Genomic DNA, 25,344 nt, shown 5'->3' on the forward strand with positions numbered 1-25,344 from the left:
TATATATTCCTTAAAGTCTAGAATCAGCACTGAAGTATTTTTATAGTTTAATATAACTAAATAATTGTTGCATGTTTTTCACAAATTATAACTATTGTTGTTGCTTATAACTTACAAAGGAATTCTTTTTAATCAACTAGAACCCTTGTGTTGGCATATCTATGAGTTTGACATTTCATTTCTTTATATTTTATTTTGAGTAGTATACTCAGACTGTCAGATTCACAGAAGAAGTAGGGTTTAGGTAAAATATTTGAGTTTGAAAATAAAATTAAAAACTTGTGCATAAACTTCTGGGTGAAGCTTTGAGACACTATCCAGCATGTAGGGATGATATAGCTTTCCATTCTTTAAAAACAGCTATTTTCAGGACTGCTGCCTCTAAGATTATTTTTCTGCTCCATTTACTCACTAATATTTTGTTTCCCTTCATGTGTTGATAGATATTTGGATTGCTTCCATCTTTTGCCTATTGTGAATCATGCAGCTGTGACTGTATGTATACAAGTTTTGCGTGAACACCTCTTTTCAATTAGTTGGGTCTATGTTGAGCAATCAACTTTCTACATCATGTGATAAATCTGTGTGGATGCTCTTGAGTAGCTGTCATCCTGGTTTCCAAAGAGGTTCTGCTATCCTCATCTGGATGAGAAGCCTGTGGAAGGTCCTAGTTTTTCCTCTTCCTTGTCAATGCTTGTTTAATTGTTATCTTCTTCTTTTTTTTATTATAGCCGTCCTAGTAGTTATAAGGACCATCCCAATGGTTGTCATTTGCATTTCCCTGGTGACTAGTTAAGTTGATCCTTTTTTCATGTGTAGCTATTTGAGTATCCTCTAGGGCTAAGTGTCTGTCTAATCCCTTTGCTTTTTATTGGGTTGTTTGCCTTTTGTTGCTGAGGTTAAGGAGTTCTTTATATATTTTCAGTGCTAAGCTCTTTCAGAGAGGCGGTTTTGAAATGCTTTCTTTTATTCTGAAGGTCACCTGATGGTATAGTATCTCTACAGAAGTTAACTTTGATGAAACCTAATTCACCTTTATTTCCAAGGCCTGATTTGTTTCAGAGTCGCTTCTGGGTCACTGGAAAATAGTTGGAAATACACAGAGAGTTCTCGGATTCCCTGTTCACATTTATGCATGGTCTTTCCTGCTGTCAGCATGTTCCAAAAGAACTGTACAATGGCTGCAGTCAGTGAGCATGCCTGGGTGCATCCTTATTACACAAAGTAAATATTTGAGACTTTGGTGTTGTGTTTCTCAAGACTTTGGACAAATTTATGGTGAGATGCATCTGCTGTGAGTGTCATACAGTACCTTTTCATTGCCTAAGAAGATTTTGCATTCTGTCTGTCTATTTATTTCTTTCTCTTTCCCAGCATTTTGGGAGCCATTTATCTATTTATATCTGCATTCATCATTGCCAGAGCTTGGAAGCAACCCAAGCCTCCTGTGTTATATGAATGCATAAGTCAATGTTGATAGATAATAAAGTGTCAGAGCAAAGAACGGGCTGTCAACCTGATGAGACATGGAGGAAACTTGCATCCATGTTGTTCGATGGAAAGGGACCATTCTGAAAAGGCAGTATGACTCACTGTGTGATCATCTCCAAAGGCAGCATTGCAGACACGATCATGTCATGCTTTTTTGGTGTTAGCTGTGGATTGGATGTCAGACTTAGAAACCATTGCCAGATATGAGGTCATGAAAGTGGATTCCCAATATTTTGGCTAACAATAATTTGTCTTAGCTTTTACACTTGGGCTTTTGATCTGTTTTAATAAAATCTGTATAAATTGTTCGAGATAAACACCCACTGTAATCATGCTTTGCATATGAATATCCATCTTCCCCAGCACCATTAATTTGTGGGTTGTGGGTACAGCATGGAGGCCTTGGATTCAATCTTAAACATTAAAGCTTGAGATAAGGCTAAAGGGGTCCCAAGCTGTTCTTTTTCTATCTCATTAGCTTGACACTTGTTCAAAAATCTGTTGACTGTCAGCACTTGATATTACTTCAAGACTTTTATTTCTGGTCCACTGCTGTTTATCTTCATGTTAACTCCACACATTCTTATTTGCCAGTTTTTTCTTGTAAGTTATTTATTTTTTCAATTGTTTTTAAGATGGGGTCTTGTATCCTATACTGACCCGAATTTCTGGATCATGCAGGTCTTGAACTCACTGTATTTCTGCTTGCTGTCTCACCTGTGCCACTACACTGATCTCTTACAGGTTTTAAACTAGTTCATTTGAGCCCTCATTAGTTCTTATTTTTGAAGATAGTTTTAATTTTCTGGAACCCCTGCAGCTCTATAAGAATCTGAGGATCAGCTTCTCTCCCTTCCTTTCTCACCCTTATTCCATTTCTTCCCCTTCTTTGGAGCTGGTACCGTGGATAACCACCACCTGAGTGTGCCAGTTTCTACGGAGAATCAGCTGGGTTTCTGGTACAGTTACACTGAATCTGGAGCTCAGTTTAGAGGAAATATTGACATCTTACAGCATTAATCACCCAATCCAACAATATACTACTTTTTTCATTTACACAAATCTTAGCTTCTTTGAATGATTTATAGTTGCCAGGAAACAGAATGTGTACTTTCTTTAGTGGATTTGCACCTGTTTGTTTTTGAAGCTACTGTAAATAGTTATTTTCTTAATTTTACTTTTGGGCACTCATTGTAAGTGTATGGAAATGCAGTTACCTTTTGTATATTGATCTTGTATTCAGAAGCCTTGCCAAATGCACTTATCACCTGGATTGAAATGTCTGCTTGATTCCTTAACAGTTTTGTTTACAGGATCATAAGGTTGTCAACAGTAGTTTTATTTTCCCCATCCAATCCAATGTCCTTGATAGAGTTTCCATTATACTGGTAAATTGAGTGATAGAAACAAGAAACGCTTTGTTTTCAAACAAGTAATCCTTTGTTGTCCCTTTTCCCAGGTGCAGAGAGACCATGTAGTCTTTTGTCATTCATTGCAATGGTAGGTGTCTTTGTAGATTTTTAAATCCTGTTTTCCCATTCCTAGTGTAAAGAGAATGTTTTTTTTTTTTTTGTTTGTTTGTTTGTTTTTTTGTTTTTTGTTTTTGTTTGTTTTTCGAGACAGGGTTTCTCTGTGGCTTTGGAGCCTGTCCTGGAACTAGCTCTTGTAGACCAGGCTGGTCTCGAACTCACAGAGATCCACCTGCCTCTGCCTCCCAAGTGCTGGGATTAAAGGCGTGCGCCACCACCGCCCGGCAAAGAGAATGGTTTTATCAAGACATTTGAATCTTGTCAAATGATCTTATTGCCCCTCTTGAAATGAAAAAGGTATTAACTGACTATTATTCAGACAATAAGTCAACCTTTCATTGTTAGGATATGTCCCACCTGATCATAGTTCACAATTATTTTTGAATGTTGCTGGATTTAGTGTATAAGCCAGTTTGATTATGATTTTAGAATATTTTTCTATCTACATTAATAAGAGAAATGGTTTTCTTGTGGTGTCTTTATCCTATTTTGCTTCCTATTATAAAGCTCAATTGAATTGGCCTGTGGGGTTGTCTGTGGGGAATTTCATTGATTGCTAATTGATAGAGGAGGGCCCAGTACATGATGAGGGGCACAGTGCCATCCCTGGGCAAGAGGTGTGCCTGGGATATATAAGAATAGAAAGTGAGCATGAACCTGGGGGCAAGCAAGTAAGTAGCACTCTTCCATGGTCTCTGCCTCAATTCCTGCCTCTACGTTTTTTTCTTGGCTTCACTCAGTGGTGGACTGTCACTTGGAAGTTAAGAGAAGAAATCACCCATTTCCTCTGCAAGTTGCTTTTGGTCAAAGTTGTAAACTATCAGTAGAGAAGCCAATGAGAGCAATCATGATTCTTCATGAGGGATTTTAACATTTCAGTATGTTCTTGCACTCATGGTCCATTCTCGTCAACCTCAAATCTCTATAAAACAAGATTTGTAGTATTAATGTTACTATCTCAACTTGCCAGAAGTCAAATCTGGGTATTGAAAAACCTCTTGTAGATCTATCTAGCGGTAGAAAATATATTTGATCCTTAATATGGCACCCTGCATTTGGTTGTGCAAATCAGTACATATTTATACTTTGAAGTACCTTCTGACTCCATAGGATTTCCAAATAATTCTTTTTCTCCTTTGGTTTTTAGTATGCAAGGGTTGAAAGAAGGCAGTCCTCCAGCTTCTCTGTTTTAACCAGTGTAGTTGTTTCAGTGGCTTATTAAATGCCTTCAAGAATGGTCTTTATCATTAGCATGTTTGCTAGGCAGTAAGAACTGGAGATATTTGGACCCAGCTCAACATGTACCTTTCAAAGACTTTCATCTCTTAGGGAACCAATGATGCTGGGAGAGCACAGTCCATGCTTTTACTCTCTGGTCTGTTGGGTACCACTCCCTTCCTCCAATCACTTACCCATGTCATACTTCTGGGAATAAGAGACTACAGCAAATCCTCTCATAGGTCATGCCCCTCATCAGCACTGCCCTCTCCAATCATGCACTTAAGTGCCCTAAGTCATGGCTCCATCTCTTTCTGCTCCAACTATTTGTGTGTTGATAGGGATTTATGGAGAGCCCACTTCTAGTTATCCTTCCAAAAGACACCAAGGAATGCCACTACATCGTGTGTTAGTGTCTTAGTCTTCGGAGATGCTCTCATTTGATGGCACAGTTGAAGAATTTGTCACTTTCTCTAATTTAAAATTTACCACCACCACCCCAGAGTTTCAGGAACTTGGCTGTGTTTTTAGGAGACACCTGATTAGGAGGTGGCACAACTTGTCTGTCCTGAAATGCTGAAAACTCCTTGGGTACAGAGAGCATACCTCTGCCTGTGTTAGGCACAAATGTCAGCATATAATTGGAGTTCAGATATTGTGATCACACCTCAGTATATACTAGCCCAGTATCAGACGCATGGAGTTCAGATATTATGATCACACCTCAGTATGTATTAGCCCAGTATCAGACACATGTTAGCACATAATTGGATCCCAGATATTATGTTGAATAGATGTTGCATCTTTGGTACATAGTATCCAGCTAAAGCCATGAATTCATGGTATCGTGAATCTACTTGAAGAGTAGGCTGTGTGCTTTCAGTCTACCTCCTTCTCATTGGGCCAGCTGAGCCTCAGCTACTCTCATGGGTGAGAGATCTTTACAGCCATTTTGTTGCCTTGTCTCTTACCTACACCTGTGACAAAGACCCAAGTTGACTTAGTCACGTGTTTTTAGTAGTACCTGAGGTTCTCATCCATGTGCTTCTGATGCCCCAAATCATGTAACTCTTGAAGCTTCCCTGAAACTGCCTCCTTGGGTTTTGCTTTTTTTTTTTTCTCTGCACAGCAGAATGCATTGTCAGAATGAACTCTGGACTTTCTCACTATCCTGGTACAGTGTCCCCTCATCCTCAGTGACATATAATTGTAAGATTCTAGACAATCCATGTTCGAAAGGTACAGAGGACAGACTAAAACTTCAAAAAAAAAAATGCTAGCTGAGAGTCATAAGCCTCCCTCAAGGTGAAAATATTAGTGATTGGGAAAAATCTTAAAAAAAATGGTTTCCAAAATGTTAAGCCACCATTTTATATGTATATGAAACATTTAAAAGTATATTTTTTCAATTGTCTCTATAACTATATATAAAGATATAAAACAGTCTAAAAGAAAAAAATTAATAATTTCCTATGATTATTACTTTTTGGAGATAATCATATGCCTAAGTTAAACGTTAAGAAATTTCTAATCCAGTAATTACACTTTTTCTCAAAAGGCAAATTTACTATGGATTTCTTAGTGTCATACTGACAATATGCACTAGAATTGCCTAAAATATGTGTTAGAATGCGGAGCCCTGTACCTAGTCCCAGAGAGCTAAAGCAGGCTCTATGAAGATAGTGCCAGGATTTGGCACTTTGTCAAGTTTTTCTTTGAATTTTGGCAGACTTCGATGTCAGACATGCAGTGGCTATCGGCTGGTACCTCAGTCCTGACTCTGAAGGTCCAGGCTCAGTCCCCGCTGTCACTTTAAGGGCGTGTCTATGGCCTCTGTAAAGATGTTTATATCTGGAAATGGGAGCGACACTCTCATTAGCAGCATCAAGGAGGTGTGGGAAGTCACGCCCATTGGTGTCACGTGGTGTATAGCCGGTGCTTTTGAGATGGTCTGGGCAGGGCACTTGTGGCAGCCTTGTTGAGGTGCTAGTGACATCCTTGAAGGGCCTTAGCGCTGCCATGGAACTTACCTGGGCAAGAAATTCTGGACTGCATTTTGTTTGATTGGTGTGTGTGTATGTGTTATTTGCATACCTACACATGTGCATTTCCGGGACCTGGCTGTGAAGGCGAGATGAGGACATTGGGTGTCCTGTTGTATCACTCTGTCTTATTCCTTTGAGACAGTTGTTTTTTTTTTGTTTTTTGTTTTTTTGTTTTTCCCTGAATCTGGAGCTGACAGATTTTATTTCAAATTTTTAATTAGTCTGCCTGGCCAACAAGCCCCAGCGGTCCTCTTTTCTTTGTCATCCACAGCATTGGGATTACAGGTGCAAGGTGGCCATGCCTGACCTTTGACACGGGTGCTAGGGATTTGAACTCGGGACTTCATGCTTCTTGCACAGCCAGAGCTCTTCTCCACTGAGCCGTCTTCCAATCTCTGGACTATGCATTTTATGTTTAGCCCCAAATATTACTTTATGCAACCCTTGGGAAAAATCATGAGGTAACTCCAGGTATACAGAATTCTTTAGCAAAATACTTTGAAGGAACTAGCAGATAGATAGACTATTAATCTTTGCTACCCCACCCCCTCCTCCATATTTGTCTCTGTCTTTCTCTTTCTAGGTTGTTTTGTTTAGCTTGTTATTTATTTATTTTACCTTCTTTGGTGTTTGGATCTTTGGCTTCTAACTTTACCTTTTCTCTGCTTTTATGGTTTAATTGGTCATGATATTTAAGTATAGTCTATTACTTTGGGCCAATAACTACCACATTGTTTAACATTATTCTTTAAAAAAATGGTCTTGCAAAAAACAATACTGCAAAGCCTTACTAGCCCTTTGATGAATGTTTTTATTAGCACATTGACTCTCCAGTAAGAGAACAAAGTTCCCATCCCCCACTTTCTGGCTCTGTGTATCACTAGTTCTGAGAGTTTATTGTTTGATAGAGAAGATAAAATTCCCCTGATATTTCCTACTTAGTCTAAGTTTGGACGACACCTAGAGTATTTTGGGAAGCTTTATTGTTTCCTTGACTAGCTATTTAAATACTGTCCCAAACTTACACGGGACACTGCTAGCAATCTAAGGATAATGTGTTGCCTACATTGCCATCTTTATAACGAGGCACAGGCCAATGTTCCCACAAGCCATTCAAGAGTTCTAGTGGCCTAAATCTTAGTACCTGTGGGGTGGTCACTTGTCACCATCATCTGTTTTTTTTAAAAAAAAAAATGATGGGAAGACCTTGATTTTGAAAAAGACTATTTTTGAAACAGAGTCTCATGGAGGCAAAGTTGACCTTGAACTCTGAGCTCACCGTTTAGACAGATGATCTGATGGTACTGCCTCCACCTTCCGAGTGCGGGTCTGGGTCTGTGCTCCATGTTGTACTGTATTGGTGATGGAACCCAGGGCTTGGCACAGGCTAGGCAAGCACCTCACCAAATGATCCACACCCCAAGCCCAACCTTAAAATTTAATGGGGGAATTTTCTTCCTTTCTTTGTAAAGATATATTTATTTATTTATTTTATGTGTAGGGGTCTTTTGCCTGCATGTATATCTGTGCAGCATGTGTGTGCAGTGCCTGCAGAATCCAGAAGAAGGCATCAGATCCTCTAGACCTAGAATTACAGATGGTTGCTGGGGATTGAGCCAGGGTCCTATGGAGGAAACATCAGTGCTCTTATCCTCTGAACCATCTCTCCAGTCCCTAACGGGGAGTTCTCTAAAGCCTAAGGTAGCTAAATAGCCATTAATACAGTAGTAGTGGGAGAGCTCATCACTGATTAGAACTATGTCTGGTAGCTAGTCTACTTGTCTCTTTAATATAATGAGGACTTATAATGCTATCTATTAAGACTAATATAGAGTTAATAAAGTATAGTCCTTTTACAACGAAGAGAAGATTGATGGTCTTAGTTCATTTTCCCATTATATTTTATCAGAAAGTGTTTAATATTTCCTCGTGTCCTAGTCAGCTTTGACTGTCAATGTGACATACCTTAGGGTCAGTCACTTGAGGAGGGAGTCACAGTGGAGGAATTGCTTGGTTTAGGCTGACCTGTGGGAATGTCTGTAGGGAATTTTTTGATTGTTGGTTGATATAGAAGGGTCTAGCCCACCATGGGTGTAACCATTCCCTGGGCAGGTGGCTGTAGACTGTATAAGAAATCTAGCTAAGCATGAGCCTGTGAACACCTTTCCGCTATGGTTTTTGCATCATGTTCTGGTTTGGGTGCCTGTGTTGACTTCCCTCAGTGATGGACTGTGGCCTGGTAGCATAGACCATATAAACCCTCTCCTCTCCTAGGCTGTGTTTTGGTAAGAATGCTTTTTTCACATCATAGCAACAGAAAGAAAACTAGGACAATCAGTATCCTAAATATTTCCTGGGTTCTAAGATATAATATCAATTACTGAGCTGTCTAAATTATTAATGAACTTCATATACTTCTTTCATATGAAGAAGATGATTTCTGCCATGTCCGTTCTACACTTTAAGATCTTCTGCTTATGTTCATGATTTTCTCCATCTCCAACCCTTCCATTACTAGTCCCAACCACCACCTTGCATTTTCTCCTTCAGTGATGCCAACTCTCAGATGGTCATGCTACTTCAGATGCCACCATCTCTTAGAAGTTGTCAATGTTGGGAAATATGGGAAGGCATGGGGTAGATCTGGGAGGTATTAGGGGAAGGATCTTCTCATGCTAGGGCATGGAGAGACTTTTACATATAAAAACACATCCCGTTTATTCCCGTTGCAAGAAGTTCAAGTAGGTTTATACAAATTACTATTCCTCCTTATGGAACTCCAAAAGGCACTTGGGAAGGCATGTGCACTCTGGAGACTTTTTAAGCTGGGGCATTTGAGTGCTTTATGTATATTGGTATAGTTTGCCTAAACATCTCAGAATCATGAACTAGCCAGTGGTAAACCTCTTCCTTTTAAGCCACCGATCTTCACAGGGTAGTTTTCTTCTGTGTCATTTTTGTTGAAACAGTTTTTATATCCTTTGTAGGTTCTTGTCCTATTTGGCTTTCCTTTCTTTAACAATAATAGTTCTATTGTGCTCTTAATTCATTTCTTTCTTTAAACATCCACCTAACTGTCGCCCCAAGGTCTGTGAGTATGTTCCCACCCCAGACTTTTGTTTGCTTAATCCTGGAAAAGGAAAACTCCTTTCCTTCTTTTGAAGCTGGATGCTGTGCTTGCAGACGGGCCTGGTCAATCACAGGAGACAGAAGTTACACTCACAACCTTGGATGTTCTCTGCCCTTTCGCCAGAAATAGCAAACCAGATTCTCATCTTAGGCAAAAACATGGACACAGTCAGAGTTGCTCAGAAGACCTGCATTTGGGTCCTTCTTGCGGAGGGAAAATCAGCTCCCAGTGTGGGATCCTCAGGGTGGAAGGGTAGGCAATGCCTAGGGCTCCACAGAGTTTCAGGATGTATGGTGCCAGACGAATGGAGAAAGGTGAGTTTTCCCTTTAGTGGCACACTGTTTAAATTAATACGTAAAAATGTTTCCTACATACTGATAATACAGCTTAATTTCTTTTAAGATTCAGTTTTTAGCTCACTTACACATTTGGCCAAGCTGGAAATAATTTGACTTTGGAAAGGCAGCCCAATCTCTGAACATGTGGATGTACGTGTGTTAGAACAACATGTGTCAAGATGTTCTTGTCTATGTGAATTTGTTTGTGAAGGCACAGTTTAGCCATGTTTAATGAAACTTGTTGCCTTCTCAGCCTTCACCATTTGCAAGCTTTCAGGTATGTCTAGACACTTAATTTTCAGACTGACTCACTAAGGGCGCTGGGAATGAGGCACTGCAGTCTATCCAGTTGAAATCGGTCATTTTAATAATGAAGAGGACTCCCTTTCTGACGATCTCTGGCAGGAGCGGAGGAACTGGTTACTGGGGAGGGATGCAGGGAACCCTTTCATGTCCTCATTCCCACATTGTACCATTACCATCGCTCATCTCCCGACTCCTTTTCATCTTGCAAAAGTGAAACTCTGCAACTGTTTAACCAGGAACTCCTTATTCCCTCCAGCTCCTGTCAATCACTTTTCTACTTTCGGTTGCTATGAATGTTACCATTCTAGAATGTTCCACTAGCCAAACTATATGATATTTTTGTGCTTGGTTAAATTGCAATAGAAAGTACCTTGTGAGACACTTCAATATATTTCGTTAAATTATTATTATTATTATTATTATTAATCATACGTGTTCATAGCTGTGTGAGTTTATGTGTACCACATACAGAGACTAGAAGAGGCATTAGTTTCCCCAGAAATGAAGTTCCACCCAGTTGTGAGCTGCCCTCTGGGTGCTGGGAAACAAAGTTGGGTCCTCTGCAAGAACAACAAGTATTCTTAACTGCTGGGGCGTGTCCCCAGCACTAAAAATTTTTCTTTGATAGACCTTTACAGAGGATGTTTTCCTCGCCTTTCCCCTCTATCATCAAAGGGAATTTAGCTTTGCCTGATAGCTAAATGATGCTTCAAAGAACAAAACTGTGACATAGGTTTTGGGTTTTACTTAGACATAGAGTATGGTATACTTGATGATTTCAAAGAATTTACTTCCAGTGAAGGTAGATAAGGTGCTTTTTGTGAAGGGAAAAATGATTAGTGGGAAAACATCAATGTCAGGGTACCCTTACGCTTTCCAGACTGTAAGTGTTTTAATTTAACCGAGGAACGTAGAGCTATATGGCATCATCAATCAGTGCATTGGAATCATCACTCTGAACGATTCTACTTCATTTAGCTTGCACCAGAATGTTTTCCACACAATAATAGAGAATAAAAGTACATCATTAATTACAGCCGAGAGGCTCGCACCTGTGGGTATATGTGTGTTTCCATTGTAAAATGGTGAGGAGGATTTAACATAACGATCCTTACAAAAGGGATGGTGTAACTGAGTCAGTATTAAACGCACTATGATTTACAGTCATATCTTCTTTGGCTTTAAGCAATGCTTCATCAAGTTTGCTGAACATGTGACCTAGCCGACATCTTCCGTCTCCAGGATGGAAAGATGTGGTAGCAATGTGGTTGTGTCTTTTGGGTTGATGGTTGCTAGGAAAACAGTAAAGCCATTTGTGAAAGGCTAGATCCCATCTTTCACTCTGCACGCGGTTCAACTCTAAACAGATCAGGCTTTAATGTAAGTCCTGACACTTTGAGACAGTTAGATGAAAATTCAAGGAATCATGCCAAGATTTCTCAGAATAGGGCCTTAGTAGCCCAGAGCATAGTAGCAAAGATTGAAAAACAGGATTGCATCAGATTTAAAGAAACAAAACCCTCACAGTAAATGAGAGCCAAGAGACAGTCTAGACAATGGGAGGACTCTATCCAATAAAGGGTTAGTATGCTGTATGCATAGAGATCTCAAAAAGTAAACACTAGGGGCCTAGAGAGATGGCTCAACAGCTAAGCATGTTCACTGCTCTTACAGAGATCTTGGGCTCAGATCCCAGTACCCAAATGTGAGCTCACAACTTTCTGTAACTACAGTTCCAGGGGACTCACTGATTTTTTTTCTGGCCTCTCCTAGTGCGCACAAGCTTATTTACATAAAAGCAAAGCAGTCATATACATTAAAAATAGACACCAAATAAACAAACAGTCCAATGAATTAATGATCAAATTACCATTAGATGCTTATCAAATGCAAAAACACAAATGGTCAATAAATATATGAAAACAATAAATGCATTAACTATTAGGAACTGCAGATGAATGATACATTGAAATCCTGTCTCTTGTCAGTGAAAATGGTTACAAGAAAAATCAAATAAACTGCAAATGTTGGCTGGCAAGGATGTGAGGAAAGGGGATGTGTAGTTTTGATAGGGGTATAAATTAGTAGAGCCACTGTGGATATCAGTATGGATGTTCATGAAACAATTAACTACCATATGACTCATCTATCTATCATTTCTGAGTATACACCTTAAGGAATCAGTTAGCATATTTAAAGGGAAAACTCCAAACCTATGTATATGGGATCATTATTCAAAATAGTCAAGATATGGACTCAACCTAGGTGCCTGTTAGTGGATGAATATAAAACACATGGCAGGTATACACCAAGTTGTTATGTAGTAAAGAATAAAATTGTCACTGCAGAAAAATTAATGGAACGAGAGCTCACTACATTCCCTGAGAAAAGCTGGCCTCAGAGAGACACGTGCAGCTTGTCTTCTCTCGTATGTGTAAAGATCTGAAAATAAAAGGGAGATCATCAGGGGATATGAAAAGGGAACAGGTGGCGAAAGTAGAAGGGTCCCACCAATGTGTTAAAGTAGGGTGGATATGATCACAGGATGTTATGTTTATGCGTGGAAACTTTGTGCACTGATGTGCTAAGAAAAACAAGAAAACTCCCACAATTTCAGGTACTTCCTCATAAGAAGCACTCACTACTTTGCTTTTCAGGGTGTCAGACCTCCTGGGCTTTTCTGTAACTATTCTTTTTCTCCAAGACTCCCACCCCAAACAACACAAAACAAACAAAATTATAATGCTGAGCTAGGCATGGTGGCTCATGTAATCCCAGTGCTTGGAAGCAGGAGGATGAGAAATTGAAGGCTAGCCTCAGCTCGATGAAGAGTTCAAGACCATACTGAGCTACATTGCCTCCAAAATAAGGAAAGGAGTCATGCTGAATCCCACAGTGTTGATGGGAAGGTTACAAAATAATTTGTTGTTTCTTTAGTCTAAAGGGCAGGGGAAAGAGATGCGGCAGCCAGGCTTTATTTCTGAGTTTAATAATTGGCGAAAGACAAATAGGCACTTTGTGTAAGAGAAAATACACAGGAAATGTTAAGCAGTTTAGTACTGTAAGCAAAAGTGGGTGACTAACTGAGTTTTTGAGATTCTTAGAGAAATTAATCTTCGGAAATTCATTCCTTTTGTTGTTATTATTTTTTAAATCACCAGACAATAATCATGTGGTTTCTTGCACATTGCTTTTCTTTATTTTTCATCCTGAACTTGCGATGTCCATCTTGATAGCTATTTTGAGTAACTTACCAAGGCATGTTCACCTCAAAGGAGGTGGTGGGAACTGGTATCAGAACTTTCTATCTCTTGGGCCCCCATCAGTGTCTAGTGCTTCACATTCCAGGATGACTTGGCTGAATCACATACCGACCTCTGCTTACCAACTGTGGCATCATTAATGACAGCATTTTAATGCACATTCGCATACTTTCCAAATTTTTGTATGTAGATTAGTGGTGTTTAAAAGTGGCAGAAGCCAAAATTCTCTCGGTATGGAATACACTCTTGACATTAGAAGAATTAAATGTGAGGAATTTAAAACTGATTTATATGACTGTTTTGGGGAATACATCTAGCCCATGTTTGACTGTGTCTCCTTCAAAACTCTGGTGTTGAAGTAGTGTTGATGGCTTTTGGGAAACAGAGCCATGAAGGGATGGTTAGGTTTTGAGGACTGTCTCTCAATGAGGTGAAATTATGGACCCCAACAGAGACCTCTCTCCATGCTCTGCTTGCTTGGTCCTCTATTGCCTCACCCCCTGAAGACACAGCAGGTCTCTCTTCTGAGGATGCAGTCACGGAGGGGGTGGGGCATCTTGCAAGCGGAGAATATAGTCTACTGAATCTGCCAGTGGCTTGGTCATGGACTTGCAGCATCTTGCAGTAAGCTATTACCTTTCTGTTTATTATAAATTGCTCTGAATCAGATAATTTGTTATAGCAGCTTAGACTAGGAATACAACTGTGAAAATACTTGCAGTTCTCATTGGTTTTTGTCAACTGGAGATAGACTAGAGTCATCAAAGAAGAGGAGACCTCAATTGAAGAATTACTTCTATCAGACAGGCCGATAAGCATGTCTGTGGACGTTCTGCAGATTAACAACTCATAGGGTATTGTGCTAGTGTATTGTGGGCAGTGGCCCTGGGCTATAAGCAAGATGAATTAGTCATGGAAAGTGAGGCAGTGAGCAGTAACCCCCACAGTCTCTCCTTCATTCCTTGCTTTTAGGTTCCTGCCTTGAGTTTCTTTCTTGACTCATATTGAAGATGGATTATAACCTACACTCAAGTGAATCCCTTCCTCCCCAAGTGGCTTTTAAACAATGTTTTAGCACGACAGAGAAGCAAAGTAGAACACTTGCGTTTTCAATACAGTTGAACAACAGAACTGCAAAACTTTATACTATACAGTGAATAGATTAAGAGATCATTCACCTAGTCCAAACCCATAATCTTGTCATTTTTTGTATAGTCACAGAATTGGGCAACAGCATAATTAATTTTAAAGCATTCAGAAACATTCCTTTAAAATGTTTATGTGGTATTCAGGTGCATCTGGCCTGTTTTTGGTTTGGGGCTACAAAGAGAAGAATTTCAAAGTGTGGGCAATTATAACAAAATCTTTCAATTAGTGTCAGAGCTGCGTTTGCCAGCCTTTCATCACAGTGCGATTATTTCTCAGACCTTTCGAGACGGTTTCTGCCGCTGGGCTGGACAGGTTTCCTGTCAGGAGTGCCTGTGTGGACACGCGTCTCTTTTCGTGCTGTTGGATTTCTTCTGCTGCTTGGAGTTCTCGGGAAGGAGACACGGGTCCTGTCTGAGTTTTACACAGTGTGGTGAGAAGATAAGTGTGCAAGTGGCCCTTAAATACAGGTTAAATTTATGCCTCGGATTATTGGATCCGCAACAGATAATGACCAGAAAATGATAACGTGAAGTTTGTTCTGCTAATTCATTCATAGCTAGCACGGGAGCTGAGTTTGTAACCACTGGGGTTGAGGGTGTAACTCAGTAGAGTGTCTTGCATTCCTGAAACTCTGGGTTCAGTCCTCAGCACTACATATAGGAATGGTGGGTGGAGGTAATGCTTATAATCCTGCCATTCCGGAGCTGGAGGAGGGTAGATCAGAAATCCAAGGCCATTGTTACATCTGTACTAAGTCTGAGTGCAGTTTGGGATACAAAAAACCAAAACCAACCAAACAAGCACAAATCTTGTCTCAAAAAGATTTTTAAAAAGTTATAAAAACTTGAAGCTTTTTTTCCCCTAAGCTGGTTTATCCCTTTTGTGACTTGATCTGTCAAGAAAAGTGATTTATTAAATCAAAAGCCAGCTTAAGAAATGGGAAATGAGTCCAGATTAAACCATCGGCCACCACCACTTTAAATCTCTTGCTGCCCAATTTATCTTTCTGTCCTTGGTACGTAAGCTAAGTGTTTATCCCATAGGGTCCCATTCTTCTTGTGCATGCCCTGTCCATGCTGTCACAGATGCTGGAAGTTCACAGGTGTAGCTCTCTCTTTGTGTCCTGAAAACACTGGTCTGGTTTAGTATTCTCCTCCCTCAGGCACATAATCTTCCCACCCCCTTTCCCACAATAGTTTCTGAGCTTTATGAAGAGGGGGTGATATTGACACCCTATTTAAGCTGGTTGCTCCCCAGTCTCTATGCTCTGAATGTTGACCAGCTATGGGTCTCTGCTAACTGATAACTGCTTCAAAAAGAAGTTTCTCTGATGAGAGTGGAGATATGCATTAATTTAAGGGCTTACCGCTAAGTCATTAGGAATCATGTTAATGCTATATCCATTTAGCAGAATTTAGCACTGGCTCTTCCTGAGGGACCATGACCTGTCTAGCCATAGGCACTTGGCCCTGGTGATTGCTGGGTATGGGTTCAGTCTCATGGAACGGGCCTTAAATTCAATCAAAAAGCAGTTACTCCCATGACATTTGTGCCTTTATCGCAACTGTGGGTGTATCCTGTCAGGACCATTTTTATTGGAGCTCACTGCATCTGTAACCAGATCAGAATAATGATTCCTTTTCTCCTCTGGGACATAAATAGCACCTTCCAGCTGTGAGAGCTAGTCAGTGGAGACGAAGCTTTCAGGCACTGCCAGCTTGGTAAAAGAATCTTATATTTAAAAGGTACCAGCTCTTCACCTATTGTTTACATCCTTTAGACACACATGCATATTCACATGCACAAAAAACAAACAAAAACAAAAAAACTCCAAATGGAAATAGTGAATTATATTATATGGTCATAACACCTGCTTATAGATAATCTTGAACAGTGTTAAGATGAGGCAATATGAAATCAGCTAATTTAAGAAAATTAAGCTTCAAAAATTGTGGGGGATACTATAGAGATTGTATTACTTCCTTTTCTCTTTTTATATGTTATTTCTGATGAATGTCAATTTCTTGTATTTACTATCTTTGATATAATTTTTATACATTCTATAAAGATGTTACAAATATTAAAGATTTAGGGACTTACAGAAATCCATTTGTGCCTGTTTCACGATCCTCATATTTTCATTAATTTTCCTCTTTAATTTCATTTAATTAGCATGTATTATCTATGTACAAGCACACTAAAAGATTTCAGCCAGATGCAGCAATGGCTTCTATGGACACTTTCCTAATTGATATGTTCACCCTATTCCTTTACCGTTGTGACCAATCAAGACTGTTGGTACCCCTACTCCCCACTCCCAAACGACGTATGATGGCCAGGCACTCATCTGAGAATCAGGGGCTGATGAACACTTGACCTTCAACTGGACATATGTGTTAGCCCATCTCCACCTCTCCAAGGCCCAGGGAGCATCTTAGAAGAGAGGGCAGTAGGAATTTTAGAGCTAAAGGATGGGGAAGAGCATCAGGAAAGGCTGCCATCCAGTTCTGACATCACTGTTGGGGCCACGAACACACAAGCGTGGGTACCTGAGATTGGGCCCTCTGATTTTCTGTGCTGGATGAAGGGGGTGTTTACTGAGCTAAGGACTCTTGATGGTGCTGGAGAAGGTTCGTCCTCTCTAATGGTGTAACCACGGGACGGCGGGGACAGGGGACAAAGTGGAAAGAAGAAGGGGTTCAGAAGGAAAAGAAGGATGAAACTGGAGGTTAATGAGGGGGTTTGCATATGATCCCAATGCATTCTATATATGTATGAAACTTTCAGAAGTAGAGAAAAGATGTGTGCTTGGCTCGTTGGTAAAGGGGTTTATAATCTGGGATAAAAGTGAATGGCAGAACTCCTGTTATTGGTCTGTGCAAACACATTTCCATTTAGGCATCTTCTGTGGAGAAAAGTTGATGGGGTCCGGGAGGGTTCATCATGAAGCCCGAACCCTAGCCCTGCCCTCTGTCTTCTGTGCTAAGTTCCTATGGAAGATTATCCGACTCTTCCTGGAGGAACGAACATCTAAGAGATGTTGCTGATTTGTGACATGGTGCTTTATGCTTTCCTCTCCCTGTGTAGAGAATGGCTCAGTCTTTCCCCATCAGCATCAATTTAAAACAGTAACAATCACCATACAGGGCTGCACCATGGACAGTCACAGAGTCTTGTCTCTTGGACCGCTATGATGGGGCCTGGATCTCAATTTCTTTTAACTATTTGTTGTCAGATCCATTTTAGCTCATCATTCATCCACTTATTAAAACTTAATGAACTCTAACAAAGTTTAGCCTTACAGATTACAGCTTGAGGCTGTTGCTGACAACATTCCCCACTAGCCATGTAAAATAATGATTAATTCCCTTTTTAAAATTTATATTTTCCTCAGGTATAGTGACATGCTCCTGGGGTAACAGGCAGGTGGCAATTAGGAGTCCACAATTGTTTGGCATGGTTTAGACTCATGAACCTTGTGTTATTTTTATATAGGGATGTCCAGCTTGATTAGTAACTATATAAAGATTAGTAACTATAATCTTTATCACAGTATGATATGATGGCTAACATTATCATCAGCATCATAGTTCCATAAGGGTTATGGTGTATGCTTTATTTTCTGATGCCTATATTTCATTAGTGTGTATATGTGCACGCTAAGAATATATTAAATTGATAGCTTGCATGAGTTGCTTCTAGTGACTGTTGAACTCCTGCTGTTTTGTTGTTGTTGATTTATATTTACTTATTTGTGTGTGTGTAGGGTGTGTGTGTGTAGAGTATCTGAGTATGGTAAATATATGTGTGTTGTTTGGGTACAAGCCCATATATGGCATATGGGTGGAGGCCTGAGGATGATGTCAGGAGGCCTCCTCTATCATTTTCTACCTTATCCTTTTAAGAAAGGGTATCTCACTGCAATGAGAGCTGGACCGGCAGCCATCAGGTCCCAGCCAACCTCCTTGTTTCCCACAGCCCTGGGGTTAATAGCAGATGTGGCCATAGGCAGCTTTTAATGTGGATGCTGGGATTCACGTGCACACTTGCGAAGAAAAATGCTCTTACCCACTGAGCCATCGCTTCAGCCTGTCCTTTGGCTTATTAATAACCTTGCCACCTGTGATTCTATAAACTAAAGCTAGCGTCCTTTACTCATTGATATATGACTTGCTATAAATCCTGGGGTGGAGGGAGAGGGGCTGCCTGAGTACCACACACTCCTGCAGGAACAAGGCTCCCCCACAGGAAGGAGTAGGATCACACTTTGAACATCTCTCTGGGATCCAGGAACTCCCTCAGTTACTCCTTCAGTTAGTCTTTCTTCCTTCCCTTCGCCAGGCACTGTCTCCCTCCTCCCTTCTCGCCCTGAGGAGAGCCATTTCTTCAGGTCTCAGGCTGTTGCTTACAGCATTGCTTCTGATCTACTGCCTGGGCTTTCTCCAGATGAAAATGTCTGAATCTCTGTCAGCTTCCTGTCTGTTAGTTGTGAGACAGGATTTTGCTGTGTAGGCCAGGCAGGTTCTTGTTATATACTTGGAAGAGTCCTCATTTACTTTGTTTCTTCCTCTAGGAAAGACCCCTACTCTCTGCTTTCTCCTCAGCTGAAGGAGAGCTCCTTAAAGAGCTTCTCTCTGCTTTCTGGCCCTCCACTTGCTCTCAACCCCAGTACCTGAGTGCTGCACTCCTATTGGGTAGCTCACACTTGGCCCATGGTTTCCCAAACGGCTGCCTGCTGTGTTTTCATGATGTCACACTTGATGTCGCTTTTTATTTGACTAATTTACTACTTAAGTCTCAGTTTCCTTCTCTTGGTCCGCGTACACTTTTCCTCGCTGCTGCTTCCTCTCTCCTTCCATCTGTCTTGCCCACACTCTCTCTTCTCCCATCCACTGTCCTATAAGATCTTTGTGGCTCACTTTTTTTTTTCTAATTTAAGATCAGAGCCCCAGTGTGGCCAGGTCCTCTGTGACAGGCTGTTTTCTTGGCTGCAGATGGCGAAAGTCTCCTCGTCTCCTCATATGGCAGAAGGAAAACGAAGGAATTCTTGGGGGCCTGTCAATCTCTGCCTTTCCCTGTGTCTGTCACTCACACTGTGTCTCTCTCATATTTGGGATTGATGGAGGACTTTGCCTGCTCTCTACGACTAACCTACAGCCCTACCTTCAGGATCCCCTTCATAAAGGGCATAATCCTGTACTACACAGTCGCATTGCAATACCTCATCTGCCATCCCTTTGGAGGTGAAGGCCCCTTAGATATTTGGTGGAGAACACACATTCATCTAGGGTTTATGAGCAGAAAGATCAAAACCATGACTATCAATGCCTTAGGCATACTGTAGAAAATTAGGAAAGGGGCCACTACAAATAGACATCAGGTCATGGCAATGTCTGTTTGACTCTTTCCATAGAAGCTCTTTTCTGAGATCCCTTGCTTCTTTTCCATCTACCACACATCATTGTGTACTGAGGGAGTCCGTTCTCCTTTCTTGCCTCTAGAACTGGTGTTTCCCAGTCTTCCCCGCACCCCCTGTCGTTTGCTTTGCTTCCATGAGCACGCTCATTTTTGCCTTCAGGCTCAAATTCCATCTTAAATAGTCACCTTCATTCTCCTTGGGGCTTGGATGTAGATAGTCAACTGTTAGTTACATATTTCCCGATGGATATAATGTATAACATTTCAGACTCATAGTCCCAACTACATTCTTTATCTTTTTTTCCTAGTATATAAAATTCCCAAACTTGCTGATTGTGTTTGTCATTTTTATCCCATATCTTTTATATCTTCTCTACCGCTAAATCCTGTTGATTTTACATTTCATAATGTTGTTCTTGTTTTCTACTTATTTCAGACTTGCATGGGCTCTCTCTAGGTTTCCTCTAAAATCTTGCTACTGTCATAGCACCCCACCAAATCCAGAGAGAAGCATGTTCTTCTCCGTGGTTGGCACTGCCTCTTATTTACAGTACTGACTGACTGTACTTGGAAGTGAACAGATTAACTTGCTACTCTTTCTATCTATAGTCCTGGGTCTAATGTCTTGCGCAGAGTGGATGGCTCACCCCGGGCAGGTGTTTCTGAGTTGTGTAAGAGACCAAATTAAGCAAGTCAGTAAGCAGAATTCTTCTGTGGTTTATGCTTCAGTTTCTCTCTCCATGTTCCGGCCTTGAGCTCCTTCCCTTGTTTTCTTAAATGATGGACTATACTCCACGAGATAAGATGAATCCTTTCCTTTCCAAGTTGCCTTTGGTCAATGCTTGTCATAGTAACATCAAAGCAAATTGGATCTAGTGTTTATCATTCTTCACTAAAATCAATCTCCTCTGAATTGCACCTGGGTTCATTTCTTAAAAATGAAGTAAAGGTGAAGCTATTTGTAATTGCTTTAGTTTTTATTGTTCTACAAATATCCACACCCTGTTCAAAACAGGAGAAATACTATATTATCGGAGGCTCATCTAGGAGCATTTTCTCAGCCGTGATCTTTTTTTTTTTCCATAGATGCTCTGCTACTTTTCATATTCTTATCTCTCAGGTTTTAGTAATCCTATCATTACAATATGGTATTACTTAATAAACAGATTTAAGAGGAAAACTACTTTAATTATGGTAAGCCTCCACTGATGGGAGCAGAGGTTTTTAGTCTGCCCCAAAAAGCCACCTCCTTGGAAGCATTCTAAGCACATTGGCCAGAATGATTTAAGAAGGGACTGGAGATCACTGCTTCATCTAGACAGTTGACTAAGTGGATGTTACCTCTAGCATATTTGTTAGACTGATAGTAAAAGATGCTGTTTTAGTTAGAGTTTTTGTTGCTGTAAAGATCAAGAAAACCATCATTCTACTTTAAACGCATACTCTTTTTTTATTTTGCAAAAAAAAAATTACTTTATTTTTTTGGCCTTTATTTAATGAAGCGACATTTTTTTCTAATTGATTTTGGAGCACTTCGCATGGTTGCTCAAATTATTTCTTGGCAAGCCTGATTATTAGTTTGTAGTTGGCCCATTAAACTTAGAAGTTTTCCTTGTGTTTTTTGATTTTATTTATGATGTTGAGGAGACAGGATCTGATTTAGCCCTGTCAAGTAGCTATGTAACCAAAGATGGCCTTGAACTCATATTCCTCCTGTTTCTACCTATCAATTATGCTACCATGCTAGATTCACACTGCAGTTTGTGGTCACTGACTTGCTGACCTTGCTTGCTCTGTCCCCTAAACTTCTGTCCAGAGCCTGCTCTTCTTGATCCTCATCTTAGACAATGAATAAGCTCTTTAAAATGGACTTCAAAGTACCTGTGGTTTATTTGCCTAGAGCCTTTAACTTTGAGAAATAATGCCTCATTTTCAAGAGACCTTTACAGCAGTCTTTCAAGGCCAGAGAGGTTAGTACCTTCCAAGACAAAAGGAGTAACTGTCAGCTTTACCCAAGAAACACAAGATGTGCATATTCAGCCTAGTACATCTCACTACACTTTGTGTTTATATATCCTCATTAAAACAAGGAGAACATTACCCAGAGGATCTTAAAATGATGCCTCATGGTTTGGCTACAGAAAAGACCTTTCCGTATAATGCATATATGAGCTGGTAATGCTCATACTTAATGATAAGGTGGAATTATTTATGGTTAAGTAAAAGTAGACTAATCTTGTAGTACGCGTAGCTTAAAGAAGAAAGCACAAGTCCACAGTACTGACTATATGGTTTGGTAGACTCCAGAAATTTCCACTGTACAGTTGGCAACTGTAGCCATTGGGTGTTGCATCTCTCTCTCTCTCTCTTTTTTTTTTTTTTTTGGATTTTCGAGACAGGGTTTCTCTGTAGCTTTTGGTTCCTGTCCTGGAACTAGCTCTTGTAGACCAGGCTGGCCTCGAACTCACACAGATCTGCCTGCCTCTGCCTCCCGAGTGCTGGGATTAAAGGTCACCACCGCCCTACTGACCATACACTGTAATCTGTTAATGCTCCTCCCTGCTCCTGTAGGACTTCTAGCTTCATTCTAGGTCTCCCTGAATGTATCTGTGTCTAAGAACTTAACCTTCAGAGAGTCTTACCACTGACCCTTGTAGAGCCTGTAACAAGCCCAGTTTCGTACGTCAAAAGATGTCATCCAACACTCCTGGATTGTCAGCTCCCGTGTAGGGGGAAGCAGTTCTTCAGGTCATGCTCTGTAGCCAGCATCCCAAATGCTGTTGCTCATTCATATCCTGTACCGTATGGGTTCAGAAACTGGGATTTCATCCTAGGATAAAAACATAGATCTAACCATGGTTTCTCTTTCTATCCCTTACCCGCCCTGCAGCGTGAAAAGAATACAATACCAACACCACCTTATCCTCAGCATGAACTAAGAACTAGAAGTCTTCGTGCACTTGGATCCCTATCAAGAGTCCATACTTCTCATTGGTTTCATACTCCTCATGTCTGTGGGAAGTCATCGATGTAAATAAGTCCAGGTAAATTAACTGAAATATGCTATAATGCTCCTATGGTTTTATGCATGGTTTGGTTACATTTGTATTTATTATTTTACAAACATATATTAAGCTTCTTTATATGTATACAATAGAAATATGTCAATAGAAATATACATATAAATGAGAAACGTATTTATGGATGGACAAATCAGATACAGAATAATAAAGAACAGATATGTGAGTTGTGGATGTATCCAACAGGAGGGTATGCATACAGTTGTATACCTGTGATTCCACCACTAACAGAATATTGGGTGTGTATATTATGTGGGAGTGGGTTGGAAGATTGCATGTATATGGAGCAGACACTAATGTAATATTGGAAGTGTGTGAGACAAGTTTTATCTGTATAAGTGGGTTAGAGTAGAAATCAGATATAGAATAACATATATGGATGTGTGCATCTGAATTGGAATAGCAGGGGAAAGGCAGGGTAAATAAAGCTTAGTGTTAATTCGAGATGTAATTTTTTACCTATGTGGCTTTGTAATTTGTTAGGAACCACTCAAATAGGTTTTATTTGTAAATAATAGGTTTTATTAGTAAAAGGTGAAATTTTTAAGTCTACTGTGGGTCTTTTATGGTTCTAAAATTTGATGCTTGTTGAAGTTACCATCACTGATTACTCAGTTTATTCTGTCACGGTGTGAATGGATTTATTTTAATATTATCTTATAGTTGACTTTCAATGCTCACATTAACCCCAACACTTTTTTAGCTTCTGGAGCTAGGTATGATAACTTAAATCTCACAAGTGTTCTTCCAAAACTATAGCCAACCTCTTCTCAGTGATTTTCATCAGTATGCTGATTACTGTTCTCTTTGCTATGAACAAATACCTTACAACAAGCAATGTATGGAAAAAAGGACATTTTGGTTTATATTTTAAAAAGGAACATAGCCTATCATAGTAGAAAAACATGAAGGCAGGGGTATATGATGCTTGGTCACATGGGATTCAAAGTCAGGAAGCAATGAAAAATGACTACCGGTGCTGTTTGCCTTTTCCTTTCATTCTGAAAAGCCACCCCATTGAAGGGAGTCACCTACTTTCAGGGAGGGGCCTTCCTTGCTCAGTCTGGAAACTCATAGACACACCCAGAGACTTTTTTTCCTGAGTGATTCTAAATCTAGTCTAATTGATAATGAAAAGTAAGCATCCCAATACACTAGGATAACAGGATTGCAGGGGGTGAGGAAATGGCTGTCAGTAAAGTTCCTACCGCGCTAGCATGTTCCATGCAGTTGGGTTTTCCAGCACCAGCAGAAAATGATGGATGTGGTAGATTGTGTCTGTATCCCTAAGATGGCAGGGAACAGGACAGCAGGCACAGAAAGAGCTCCAGAGCTTGAAGGACAACAATGTAGCCAGATGGCAAGCTCCAGTCTCAGCGAGAGAGCCTTTTCCAAAGAATAAGATGGAGAGGGATAGAGGAAAAGACTGACCTCTGGCTCACACACATACTATGATGGCAGCAGTCACAGGGCCAAAGCTATGCAGCTGTACAGTGCCTAAAAGAAGGACTCAGTGAAATTCATTGTCTCTTTGTCTGTGTGTCTTGTGTGTTACACACTTGTATGTGCAAGTGTGGAAATACCAGAGGTGGGCCTTGGGTATAAATACTTAGAAGTCATCTGTCATAGTTAGGGTATGATATTGCTGTGAAGAGACACCACAACCATAACAATTCTTATAAAGAAATATTTAATTGGGGTGACACACTTATATTTCAAAGGTTCAGTCCTTTATCATCATGTCAGGGAGCATGGCAGCATGCAGGCGGATGTGGTACTGGCTACATCTTGGCTTACAGGCCACAGGAAGTTGATTGATGGCTACATTGAGGAAACCTTGAGCAAAAGAGGCCTCAAAGCCTGCCGCCCCCACATTGACACACTTCTTCCATCAAAGCCACACCTCCTAACAAATAGTGCCACTCCCTATGGGGGCCATTCTCTTTCAAACCATCACAGCATCCCAGTTGTTTCTTGAGCCGGGTCTCTCCATGCCCTGTGCCTCTGATTAGTCTGTGCCAACTGGCTGGTCAGCCTCTCCCCATCTCCCAGGGTTGGAAATCATACCTGGCATTTTTACATGAGTTCTAGCCATTGAGCTCAGTTTCTCAGGCTTGGGCAGCTTGCACTTCACAGACTGAGCCATCTCTTTTCAGGTCCTAGGTCATGTTGGGAAAGGCCGTTTTTGGTACCCACTTTATCCCTGTGGACAGTACATCCACCGTTCTCGCTGCACATGAGATATTCAGCATATACTTGTGTAATGAATACATCGTAGTGGGATTTTAAAATGCCCTGTTGTCTAGATGTTTTCATAGTCACGGCAAAGTTCCATGACGTCTTGATTGGCATAGGCGGGGTAAGATGGCTTCTCATC

At 40.5% G+C, this 25,344-nt stretch overlaps 1 protein-coding gene across 3 annotated transcripts in view; it reads left to right on the forward strand.

Moving 5' to 3' along the window:
- Window positions 1-25,344, forward strand: part of Klf12 (KLF transcription factor 12) — a 545,932-nt gene that overhangs the window by 38,356 nt on the left and 482,232 nt on the right. For all 3 annotated transcript variants that reach the window (XM_057785991.1, XM_057785989.1, XM_057785990.1), the window contains exon 2: window positions 22,778-22,931. The gene's annotated coding sequence lies outside the window, so the exon portion shown is untranslated. The remainder of the gene's footprint in view (window positions 1-22,777; window positions 22,932-25,344) is intronic.

This window comes from Chionomys nivalis, chromosome 12 (assembly GCF_950005125.1).
Source record: "Chionomys nivalis chromosome 12, mChiNiv1.1, whole genome shotgun sequence".
Lineage (NCBI taxonomy): Eukaryota > Metazoa > Chordata > Mammalia > Rodentia > Cricetidae > Chionomys > Chionomys nivalis.